The 10,660-nt window shown below is 33.9% G+C and overlaps 1 long non-coding RNA gene across 1 annotated transcript; it reads right to left on the bottom strand.

Moving 5' to 3' along the window:
* Window positions 1–1,370: 1,370 nt before the first annotated feature.
* LOC131772254 (uncharacterized) lies at window positions 1,371–10,649 on the bottom strand. The gene is made up of 4 exons (XR_010715949.1): window positions 10,606–10,649; window positions 9,797–9,874; window positions 9,510–9,566; window positions 1,371–3,511 (listed from the first exon to the last, which is right to left on the bottom strand). It is a non-coding gene; the product is annotated as an uncharacterized lncRNA (long non-coding RNA).
* Window positions 10,650–10,660: the final 11 nt, after the last annotated feature.

Here is a 10,660-nt window from a genome sequence, read left to right on the forward strand (position 1 = left end):
TTTTTGTCCACGCCAAACGCATCGGTTAATCATGGAGCTTATTAGATTAAATACCATGAAAGGAGAGGTACACACCAGAGACCTCTTTTAAACCCTCAGTCTCTTACATCAGTATGCATATTCTCCATACTGCTCGTTATACATATGCTGACAAGGAGAATTCATCTAAAAATTGACAAATTATTAAGGTGGTGATCATTTTCATTATTCTCATGACTTATGTGTCGGTGAAGTAATCAGTGATACTTTACGGAGTAACTAGATGCCAATCACAATTTTCCAAAGTCTTGTTAGGCAGTCAGTGCCATAATTCCATTCTTACATTTTAACGGCGGAGATAAAAATCATATGGTTTTTAAAAGCTTAATTGTCTTAAACAAAGTTAATCAGTGAAACTGTGGCACTCACTAAAACAGATCACCAGGGAAAAAAGATAAGGAGCAGTCTTCCTGTCAAAAGGCACGCATTGAGCCTGAGGCTCACGCTAACAATTTTACTTTTCATGCCTTTAAGGTTCTGATTTGAATAGTTGATTTTGAGGTACAAACTGCTGCATTGGTTAAGTGCCTAGAGTAGTAATTGTATTTCTTGATGAAATTTGGTGTGCATATATTTTGAGCTAGAGCTTCCAGCTTTGATCGGTTGAAACTTCTCGGATGTAATTTGAATTTAATTTGGGGTGATAAATGATATGCATATCAGTTGAAATTATATTCTATTGAGCGTGAATTATAATTTCAGTCTGGGAAAATGAAGCAAAATTGAAAGAAACGACGGTAAACTACCTTGCGATTGGAGTGTATACACGTGAACACAGTGAGTCAGTAAAACAATACGCCAGAATCGTATGGGCTTCTCTTACATCTTCTCTTGAAGGTGCCAGGTATGACTGCTTGCCCCATCGTTTTCCACTAACGTTTCAGCCTCCTCTGTTTAGCGTAGGCAATTAAAAAGAAAAGTAATTTTCAACTCGTGTTTGAACCTGTAATTTTTTAATTTTTTCACTTTCGGCTTTTCTTGTTTCATGATTGTCCTCCGGCTGGAAATACTCGACGTCTTTTCTGATATTTTCTGCGAGTTAATTCAGTAACCTTTACTGTAACTGCATATAATGTGGATGTCTTCAAGAAAACTTGAGATAATACCTGGATCTCATTTCCATATCACAGAAACCAATTCCAAACAACAATCAAGTTTTCCCCTTAGTTGAAAAGTTGAGTTGATATTATCGGCTATATTAAAAAGTTCTATATGGTATTTTCTCATGTTTGCCATTAATTGAATATACTGGAAGTTGGAGTTGTTGCAACATGTTAACATGAAACGCAACAATAAATTTTACTGATATGTAAAAAGTTTTCATTTGACTATCTACTGGCCAGTCTTTGTATTATATTTCAACCCAACCATTTTGCACAACTTGTAAACAACATTACAAAATAATTAATCAGGGGATGGAAAATTTGTGGCATATACGCCATGTTTGAAATGCCATGTCCATAATAAGCTAACAGGATTGAGGAGGGTGTATTTGGGAATAGGCTGTCTTGTCTGTATCATTAATTAGCTAATTGTTCCTGTTGGCAATGTTTTGATGAGGTTGAGCTGTCAGGGCAAAGGAACTGAGGATTTTAGTAGGCAGTGACATTTTTCAAACATGGAAACTATCAATGTGAAAGCCCTATTAATGTGCCTGGTAACTCACTCTTATTCTGATAAAATAGTTTTAAGAAGGATACAATATTTTATAATATAAATCTGATGCATAGGCTGTGCACAAAACTTTAATTTGACTTAAATTTTATAGCCAGTACCAATCCCTACAGATAATAAACTGTTAAGAGGATCAGAGGAAAAAATAATGTGCTATACATCTGCAAGATTTCATTTAATTACTTTAATTATATGAATATTAACTGATACTATAGCTAGGAGATCTAAGAATATTCAAAAAAGAAGAAAAATTGGTTGAAAAATTAGAATTCAGCATAGACCAGATAAACAAGATTCTTAGAAAAAGAAATTTGTACTGATGAAAACACTGAGCAAACTTTTTTACAACACCTGCCTGTACCTTTATGGCATGTAGTAAAGTCATTTGAGTTAGTCATAATCCCGAGTTTATATGTTGAAAACACATGCAGATTTCCTCTAAACCTGTCGTTCAAGCCTGAGATGACTTTGAAATTTTGATGCAAACCTCAAAAGGAGAACAAATAAATGTCAAGTTTCTATTTATTCAATTTTATTATATGTTGGCTTGTGAGGTATAATTGAGTCAAACATTCGTACAACGACAGATTTAGGAAATTTTCACAACCAATTTTAAGGTTAGCTTAAGTGGAACAGTCACCTTCATATACAAATTAGACCGAGTTTGTACAGATGATGTCCAAAGGAACTATCTGTGGTAAGAGAGCAGGCTTTCCTTTCTTCATTTAAAGAAATACTGAGGTAATATCATCTTTCCACAAGCTCCGTGGAAATTGAGAGTGATGAGACTGATATAGTAACTATGTTATTTGGATAATTATCCAAAGGAGGATAAAAAGTAAGATATGGTCTGCACATCTCTCTTATTTTAATTTTTTGACCTATTAACTTTTGTGTTTTAATAATGTGGATGCCAATTAATTTAACTTTCATGGATCAAAATACAAAAAATGTTCTCTTCATCTACTGTATGTGCCCTTACCTTTACAGGGGAGGAAGCAGGTCAAAGTAAAAACTTGAATTAAAACGGGAGGGCCCCCATTAATTTCAGTCCTAATTAAAGGAGGATCCTTGCTTTTCCAGATTCCCACCCTTAAAACTCACATATCTTGTGACCATTTCCAGATATCAATGTTTAATTTGGGTATGGACATTGGCAAGAAACATCATGCATTAAGGAAAGCTTAAGCAAGAGTATTTAATGCAATCTAAATAATAATATTACATGTTACAATGTGGTAACTCACACATCAAAATTATATAAACACACAATTCCAAACAAAGGAAATCAGATTATTGACTCACCTAACTTCAACTTTTGAGGGTTTAAGGTACAGAGAAATAGATATGGTAAACAGTTACAATTAATACAAAGTTGAAATAATGTAAAAAGCAAGAACATAAATTCCTTAGCTTAATAGGTTAAAAAATTGAAATAAGAGAGTTGTACACAGCATATCTTACTTTTTATCGTCCTTTGGATAAAAGATATACATTACAATCATTTGACCCTATGCATCCTAGCAAAAAAAGGTCAATTAATTACCACCATAACTTCACCCAAATGTTAAAGCTTTTTCACAAATGCATTTTTCCTAAGTTATCTCACAACATATGACTGTACAGGTCATGTGGAAGGTTCCTGCATGGGGACTGACATTTCAATTACCCCAGCAAACTTTAATCATCAGAATTGCAAGCCAAGGTGTATTTACCAGGTGCTCAAGTTTCCAAATTAGTCACCAATTTGTTACAGTGGAGTTCACTCCTTTTGGAGGCTATCTTCAGCTTGAACATCCTGTTACATGTGAAAACATCAAATGTTACTCACATATTCAAATAATTACCTAAATGAAAATTTATAATTTTTTTTAATAACCTGCTTCCCTTAACCCTTTAACTCCCATGTGTGATCAAGACAAAATTTCTCCTTACAATATCAATACAACATCAAGCAGAAAAGTGATGAGAATAAACAAAAATACTAATTAGGGGATTAGTTGATCCAAAACCAAATTCTCAAAACTAACATCACGAGAACTATATGGCTGACAGTAAGGAGAACTACTAATGAGATATTGGGAATTAAAGGGTTAATTGTGCTCCAGAAATAGTAAATGGTATTGAAGAGAAAGGAAAAAAGCTCTTGAAACATTCTATGTTAAAAGAAACTTTGTTATGAATGTTAATTGGAATGGCAATCAAAACATCTGTGAAACTATAATAGCAATTACCTTTCCATGTAAACAAACCATAATGAAGCATCCCTTGCGAACTGAATTCCCAGTTTTCTGGGAATTCCTAGGAATTCTCAAAAATTCCCAATTATGCAAATGACCCTTGCAAACTGAATTCCCAGTTTTCTGGGAATTCCTAGGAATTCCTAGGAATTCTCAAAAATTCCCAACTATGCAAACTAACTCTGATTTAAAAAGCTTGGAACTACTGGGAATTTCTGGGAGAGGAAGACTCCAGTTTTGTGAGGACTTGGAATCCCTAAGAATTCCTAGGAACTCTCAGCTATACAAACTACCTATAATTTAAGAAGTGTTTAACTCTTGGGAATTTCTGGGAATTGAATTTTAGGCAATTTAAATACCCTGAGGTCCACATAAATTCTAAGAAATTCTCAATACCTTGAATGTGAAGGTTTTAAGAAAAGGAGCAATTTCAGAGGCTTAAAACTTTAGCTCACTAAAAGGTATGCTATACAAAACTTACCAAGAGATATACATACATGTATATGTTTATAACTTAAAGATCATGAAATTTATTATTCAAACTAAGTTTTAGCAAATCTTTACATTAATATGGATTTTCTCATGAACCAGCAGTCAGTTATGTTAAATGGAAATTGCCAATTAATATGATATGTACTCATATCACAGATTTGCTTTCTAACTTCAAAGGACTCTTGGATTCCATGATCAAAAAATATTTTTATTGTGATGCAAATTAATGTCTCATGTTCACTGATGTGCCAAAATCATCAAACATTCATTAGCTGTTCCTTGGTACACAACTTCCACAATAATTAACAATAATTACATTGTTATCTACACTTAAAGAACTTTGTTAGTTATCAACGTAAGTTACTTCCCTAACCTACATTACTGGTTGCCTTTGTTAGAAAACCTTGGAACAGTCAAGCTCAGTTACCTCAAACACTGTCAGAGACTTTTTGTTGACAATATTTTTAGTAGAAATTTCATGCCTTAGTCAAACAAATTCAACACCTAATTAATCTTTCTTTTTTCATGATTGTTGTTGCTGTTTTTTTTTTTCAGTTTTTTGCTCTGTTTTCGTGACTAATTGCTGTAATTTGTTTTGCTGTTTTCATTCTTACAAAACATTTTTGTAAGAGTTCCAATACTTGTGGATCATCCACACACTTTGCAAACATTTGGCATGCAGACAAGACAGAGGTTGTCAATGTCCCCATTGAGAAAAAACACCTTTTAAATGACGTCTTCAATTTCCTTTATTTGAAACTCTGATCTGAAAATATTTGTCAACAAGACTTGTTAGTAGTGAGAAGTACCAACCAAGTTTCCTTTCATAACTTAATTTCTTAAATGTCCCAATCACTGGATCTCCCAAAAAAAAAAAACATCTTTTTATTTTTGGTGCAAAATACAAGTCATTCTTTATATAAAAATGAAAAGTGCAATTCACACTTCAATAATAACAGCTCTAAAGTTTACTTGTTGTTCTTCTCTGTCTGTCAGCTATCAACAAAATTGTTTCATACTTCGGACAGTGCATAACTATTTGTGGACCAGAGTTCCAACGCACCTCTGTAATCACATATAGTTACTTCTGTCTCTTGTACAAATGTTTCTCCTTTGTAAGACGCACTCTACTCTGTTGTCACTACTGCTTTAAGTTCAGTGGAAACGACTGACTGAGGAATCGAGATGGCGGTGTTGGAACGTGTTGCTGAACGCTTGCTACGGTCAAGCTTTGTAGATTTAGGTACTGGTACAATGGGATCATCTATGTATCTCTTATACTTCCTAATGTGGTATCCTTCTTTTATAAATATGAGGGTAAAAGACGATTTGTAGTCGCATTCAAAACTGTGATTGGCTTGTGCTATTTCTCACCTTTGCCATGAACACAACTCAAGTGAGTTTCGAGTCTTTGTTTCCTCGACAACTTTCGGCCACAAATCGTGCATTTGTAACACGATCGATTCTTGTCGATTATTTCTACAAAGAGTGAGCTCACATCATTATTTGTATCACCAAGGTATCCATCGTCTAGAAGTAGAGAACCGGTCGGAGAAGTCAGAATAAAGTTATACGCCTCTCCTTCTCCATCCATTAACTATGTCCTAACACTGCAATCGGCAAGCCAGCGGATTCACTTTGCTAGCCAATGACAAGTCCTAAAAGATCCACGTGATCATGCCCGTGATCGGAAACAAAGAAGACTCCATTTGGCGCTCATCTTTGAATGTACTTTTCATCGGTTGATCGTTTTTCTCAACTGTTTTGCTTAATATAACATTTCTAAAGATAGCTTTTATTGTGGTTCAATGGGAAAACGAGAACAGCGTGTGTGTTGTAAAAGAAAAGAAAGTCGTTGGCGCCGTGGAGTTAAAAGAAGGGACAACAGTTGACATATTGACTGGTAAAAACAAGGGTCGAGTGGTCATCTGTAAAGCTACGATTTTGAAAGTTTGTGGTGAGTAAAAATTGCGATATTTGTTACGTGATCAAAATCTTATAAAATAATAGATGTAGCGGGTTGAATTAAGCTTACATAACGCTCGGCGCAACTGAAACTAGAATAATTCTGAGAATCGAATCGGTCACTTGCATGCCGCAGTTTCTTAAGCTTATGCTTTACAATGAAATAAACCTATCAGTAAGGTTTCAAGATTCCTCTAGTCACGTTTGGGAACATTCAAGATTCATAATAGGAACTGTTATTAAACAAACCTTATTACATAAAGAAGCCCTCCTTGGTAAAAACAAAATAATGTATTCAGCCCTTTTTTAGTGAAATCTATGAGAGAGATGTACTAACTCCAATATAAAAGTCACTCAATATAACAGAGATTTCTCAATTTGAGAATCCAATGAATGCCCTTTTCCTCATAGCCATCTTAAAGGCCTGGTCTGAGCTTTAAATATATATATATATTTTTTTTTCAAATTCAGATGTCATGGAATCCAGATACAAAATGGTCAAGCTTCTTGTAGACAACCTCATTAAAGGCCAACTGATTGTGAGCCCAGGAAAAAAAATACAAATAGCAGCTAAGTTTGCACTTTAGGATAACTTCATTTTATTTTTTTGTTACAGTTACAACAAGATTTTAATCAAAAAATTAATTTTATTTGTCTGTAATTAACCCCTTCACTCCCAAGAGTGCTTGATTTTCAAATATAATTTAAGATATTGTATTTTATGGAAAAGAATCAACAGATTTTATTCACAATTTGTGTCAAACCAAATTTAAAGAATGGTTAGGAGTATTTCATATGAATAGCTTTAATTGAGGATTAATCCGTATGAAGTTTTCAAGAAAAGAAAAATAAATCAAATTCCATTCTAATATTACCACATGTTGATGTTAATAATTAATCAAAAATATTTTACATGTAAGCCTTAATTAAGCTTCTAAATAAATTTCATTGAATACTTGAATTTTAGCTGGGTTTTTTTTAATTTAAAGTATTTATTTTATATCATTGGCCTCAAATTTTTGCTTAAAATTCCCAGTAATTCTTAAACATTCCCTAAAAATTCCCAGAAATTCCTAGGAATTTTTTAGATTTACAGCTTTTCAGGGAAAGTCATTGGTTCTCTGAGTTGGAATTCGTAGGAATTCGTAGGAATTTCAAGTCCTGTTGGCTATAAACTTGGAATTTCTGTGAATTTCTAGCTTTTTAGAACCAGAGTTTTTATGTTTGGGAATTCCTAGGAATTCCCAGTCCAAATTTACTGTGAAAATTCACACCTTTATTCCAAGGAAAAAATTCCTAGGAATTCCAAAAGCCATTTCACAAGGGATGGTATGATTTAATTTAATCTCACCCAGTTTTAATGTAGAATCAAAAATCGAAATTAACTTACTGGGAAAAATGAAAAAGCTCAATGTGTATTTCCTGCTTCTGTCTCTAAAAATCAACCACACCACCACTTCAGAGTGATTTTTTGGATTGTGTGTACTTTTTCTCATTGACATCTATTCTTAGTATCTATCTTTTACCAGCTGACATCTGAGAAGAATCAAGTCCATTCTGATAATTTGACACCTTGCAGGAAAACCCTAAAACTGATTACATTTTATTTGAATAAAGAACATGAAGGGCAATAAAGGAAATTAGCTAGCACAATCAAAGTTTCCCTTCATAAGTATTCTGTGATGTTTCTTCTATCATATGGTAAACTGAATTTACAGTTTACCTCATTTTACAGTCTTCTGTTCATTTGTTTGTTTGCTTTCCAGACAACATTATCTATTATTTCCAACAAATGTGAGGAGCATGCAAAATGTGTACAGTTATTAACACTTTAATCCCTGAGAGTGACTAGCATCTAATTTCTCTTTTCAATATCATCCCTGAATCAAGCATTAAGGTCATGAGAATAAAGGAGATGATGATCAACTGAAGAACCTCTTGATTGTTCAACAAATTCTCCTTGCCAGCACATTAAAAATGCATAGAGGATGGTATAGAGAATATGCATACTGATGTTAGGGTGTAAAGGGTTAAAGACATTGTGTAATCAGTTTCATATATGAAGAGTATTGCTTAAATATATAATTGTGCTAAGTGCAAGTGCCTAGTAAACATCATTCTATGGTCTTCTACTCCTCCACCCTGGAGGGTGCCTTGTATATACAAAAAATTGAAGTTCAGTGCCTTTAGTAGCTTTTTTGGCTACATTAAAGATCAACAAAGAACAACAGCCACACCATAAATATTTATAAAATTATACACCTCTACAATGGTTAAAGTACACACAACTGACATGTTTGAGTGAAGCATGTCAAGCAGTAAGGTATGATTGTCAATTTGCTCTTCATTGCTTGCAAACAGCTTATTTCTATCAGCTTTTAAAACTTCTGTATCCTCGCTTTCAAAGAAAAGCATTTCCCATGAACATTTAACCATTACAGACATAAGCTACTAGCAACAGGTTTTCCCATTATTTCATAACATCAGATTCTTATCACATTTTTTTGTTACACTTGAAAGGATAAGAAAATTTTAATCATCATAATAAGTGATATCCCCCATTTTCACCCTTTTACTCCCACTGGTGACCAAGACAGAATTTCTCCTTACACTATCAGTACAATATCAAGCAGACAAGTAATGAGAATACAGAAAATTATCAATTAGGAGATTATTGGTTGATCCAATTCCAAATTCTACAAAACAACATCACATAAATTGTATGGCAGACAGTAAGGAAGATTACTGATGAAATCTTGAGAGTTAAAGGGTTGCAACACATTTGGTAATCATATGAACCAGAAAGACAGTGAATAAATGTAACATACTCCAGGAAAGTGTTCCTATGTACAATGAAGTTTCAAACTCATCGAAATTAAGTTGACTTCATGATTCATATTTTAGTTAAAGAAATGTGTAATATCTCTTTACATGGTTGAAAAGAGAATGCTACTAAAATATGGCATATCTATTCAGTGAGATTTTAATCATTAGCTGGCACACAGAGATATGAAAGGGGCTTTGTGAAAAAAACCAGGACAATAAAATTAAAGATTCTGGAGAAGCATACGACATCAACTGGTTTACTGATGTTCTCACCTGATTTCAATCTGGAAAGAGAGCTGGCCTGCAACACTTCCGTTTTATCTTCTCTCACTTGAATCAAAACATAAAATTTAATTATTTGCAGGCAGGTTAAGGAGGAAATCAAAGGATTGGATACATGTTACATAAAAAGAAACCCCATACAGTAAAAATAAAGCAGAAGCATATTACCAACATGTCTATGCTTCTGAATACAGCTGTATAATAGTTATTTTTTACGCAATTATCTACATACGTAAACCGGGTGCAATAAACGGTCGTAAAAGCAATTTTATTCTAACCTTCCTCCTTGAAGGGTGCCTTGTGTATCAAATATATCAAGTTCAGTACCTTCAGAGTTACAAGCCGGGCTTTAGGGGCTACAAAATAATAAAATAATCAACGAGTTAGGCCAATTTATCGAAAGTCAATTAAGTATAGTTTCCTAAATTCGTATGGAAAGTTTAAAATGCGCTTCACTTTTGCTGCATATAGGGATTTATCGTTCTTAATTAAATCATGAAATTCTGAGAGTGTGACTCAATTAATTAAAAAGAAAATACCCAAGCAGGTCACAGTAATGGTTCACAAATTGTAAACTGATGATGTGTTAACAAAACCTTCCTAAATTAAGGTGCCGATACGAATTTATCGTTCACTTGTGAAATTCCGAGATTGTACCTTAATGAATTCGACTGAAAATAAACGGACTTTCAAAAATGGCTCTTGAAGTCGAAAAATGGAAACAACAATAATTTACACTAGCCATGTGCCTACCAGCGTGCTCGTGAGCTCAAATTGTCAGGACACCGTTTAATTACACGATCACAGCTCGGACGCTGCTTGTAAAATGTGATGGCTATCAATTTCAGAGATTGATTCTTCAGTTTCCAGCATCAGGAAAAAAATTATCGTATCGCAAGCATGTTCATCATGCATAATATGTTGAACAAAGGGAAAGTGGCTCCATGTTTTGTATGTGGGACAACTCATTTCCTGAAGTTCGAACGAATCGAGTGGAAAGCACGAAAACATAGCACTGAAAACTGAAAAGTACCATGACTAAACAATGAAATTCACTTATCCCGCAGTAGTGCTAAGTCCATTTTACCTGTGAGTTTGTTTACACCACCTATTTGCGGTCTGTAATTTAATTCTCAGATATT

The sequence above is a fragment of the Pocillopora verrucosa genome, chromosome 13, assembly GCF_036669915.1.
Source record: "Pocillopora verrucosa isolate sample1 chromosome 13, ASM3666991v2, whole genome shotgun sequence".
NCBI lineage: Eukaryota > Metazoa > Cnidaria > Anthozoa > Scleractinia > Pocilloporidae > Pocillopora > Pocillopora verrucosa.